This window comes from Melanerpes formicivorus, unplaced genomic scaffold, assembly GCF_026170545.1.
Source record: "Melanerpes formicivorus ecotype bairdi unplaced genomic scaffold, bMelFor1.0.p_v2 SCAF_196, whole genome shotgun sequence".
NCBI classification, from domain to species: domain Eukaryota; kingdom Metazoa; phylum Chordata; class Aves; order Piciformes; family Picidae; genus Melanerpes; species Melanerpes formicivorus.
In genome coordinates this window covers 390001-392500 of record NW_027142548.1, presented here as the reverse complement: position 1 = coordinate 392500, position 2500 = coordinate 390001, and the positions used below count along the sequence as shown (strand labels likewise).

The 2500-nt window shown below is 43.1% G+C and overlaps 1 pseudogene; it reads left to right on the top strand.

Moving 5' to 3' along the window:
• LOC137457727 (28S ribosomal RNA) overlaps positions 1-2500 on the top strand; it is an 8479-nt pseudogene that overhangs the window by 3316 nt on the left and 2663 nt on the right.

The following is a 2500-nucleotide window of genomic DNA, read 5'->3' as shown; positions in this document are numbered from 1 at the left end:
CTGCAGATTGGCTGGAGGTTGCGACCAAACGTGATATGAGACTACCAGACGAGGAGATAGGGGTATGTCTGGCTGGAATGGAGTTCATGAACTCAATGATAGCCAATGACAATACTGCCTACGATCCTATCTGGAATGAGAAACTGATAGTATTGCCGGAGGTGTATGTAGGACCCACTTCTCCAGCTCATGGGAAAGATATCCGAGATGAAAGCACAGAGAGGAGCAGGAACGAGGAGGTGGAGTGTCCTGAAACCCCGAGCTCTATGAGTCAGCTCTCAATACTAACCGCATCGCCCGAGTTGGATAATACAGCTGATATCTGTCCTGGGACCCCCCTGGTGAAGATGCCAGAGGACAACCCGACATGTCCATGCTGTACCACTCGGGCAGGCAATATGACGAGATTGATTGACCATCTAAAGAGAGCCCATGGGAAAAGAAAGATCAATTTCCAATGTTCCCGCTGTGGGAAGACAAATGAAAAGCATCATAGTATCTCATGCCATCTCCCAAAATGCAAAGGGGTCCAAGAGCCTACCCAGGTAGAAGGGTTTATGTGTGAAGAATGTAAAAAATGTTTTAAAACTAAAATTGGCTTGGGACAACATAAGAGATTAGCTCACCCAGCCCTGAGAAACGCAGAAAGAATTGAAGCATCTCGCCCCAAAGAGACCTCTAAAAGAGGTGCTCACAAGAAAATCTGGTCCCAAGAGGAAACAGAATTATTACAGAAACTAAATCACGAGTTTGAAGGGAGGAAAAATATTAACAAATTGATTGCTGAAAAATTAACAACTAAAACAGCAAAACAGATCAGTGAAAAGAGAAGACTATTAAGAGAAACTGTGGTGCCAGAAAGAGAGAAAACACAAGAGAGCAAGAACAGGTTAAAAGAGGAGAGGACTGTGATTCCATCTTCTGGTGAAAGGGAGCTGCTAGCCCACTATAAAAAGACTATTAATGAAAAGCTGACATCAGGGAAGCTGCCCATCCTTAAAAATACATATAAACAAATAATTGAAGGCAAAACAGACTCATTAACATTACTCAATGAGGTAGCTCAGGACCAATATTTGTATTTGTTTGAGAAATCAATTGAACAGAAAGTGCCAAAAAAGAGCCAACGTAAACCTCAGCAGAAGAAACCTCAAAAGGAATGGATGAGAAAAAGAGCCAGAAAGCGTGGAGAATTTCTCCGATTCCAACGCCTCTTCCGCTTAGATCGAGGGAAGTTAGCTAATATGATTCTGGATGAAAAAGACTCTGCGCAATGTGCCATCCCCCTGGAAGAGGTCAGTAACACCTTCAGATCTAGGTGGGAGTCTCAGAACTTATTTCAAGGACTTGGAGCATTCCAGTCTGTGGGGCGGGCGGATAATTCGGCTTTTAAGGAATTGATTACAGAGAAAGAGATCCTTAAGAATATCAAAGACATGAATAAAAAATCGGCACCAGGCCCTGATGGGATCACCCTGAAGGCCCTGCTTAAAATGGATCCAAATTGTGAGGAGATCAAAGAACTATTTAATCTCTGGCTGTTAAGTGGCAAAATTCCAGATGTAATAAGGGGATGCCGAACAATCCTAATACCTAAATCATCAGCGCCCGAACGCCAAAATGATATTAACAACTGGCGGCCAATTACTATTGGTTCCATCATCCTGAGACTCTATTCAAGAATCTTAACTGCGAGGTTGGCAAAGGCGTGTCCCATTAACCCCAGGCAGAGAGGCTTCATTCAATCTTCTGGCTGTGCTGAGAACTTAAAACTATTACAGCTATTAATTAGGAATGCAAAGAAACAAAAGAAACCCCTGGGGGTTGTCTTTGTCGATTTGGCCAAAGCCTTTGATTCAGTGAGCCACACCCACATCCTGGCGGTGCTAAAGCAAAAGGGCCTGGATGACCACATAATAGCATTAATTAAGGACTTCTATCAAAACATCCACACCAGAATCAAAACTAAAGAAGGAGAGTCTGAGTCAATAGGAATCAAAACTGGTGTGAAACAGGGCGATCCCATGTCACCACTCCTCTTTAACCTGTGCATTGACCCTCTGTTATGTAAATTAGAAGAGTGTGGGGAGGGGTTCCAACACGAGAATGGCAAATTAACAGCTCTGGCTTTTGCAGACGACCTGGTCCTGCTGAGTAAGTCCCAATCAGGAATGGAGAAAAATATTGAAATTCTAGAAGCATTTTGTGACTTAACTGGATTAAAAACGCAGGGGGAAAAGTGCCATGGTTTCTTTATTCAACCAACTAAGGACTCTTATACCATCAATGACTGTCCTCCATGGCTTATCAGCGGTACCCCTTTAAACATGATCCACCCGGGTCAGTCAGAGAAATATCTTGGCTTGCAAATCGACCCTTGGGTGGGGATAGTTAAGCCCGAATTACAAAATAAATTAGAAGTTTGGCTCAATCGCATCGAAAGAGCCCCTTTAAAACCATTTCAAAAATTGGACATGTTAAAAGTGTACACAGTGCCTAG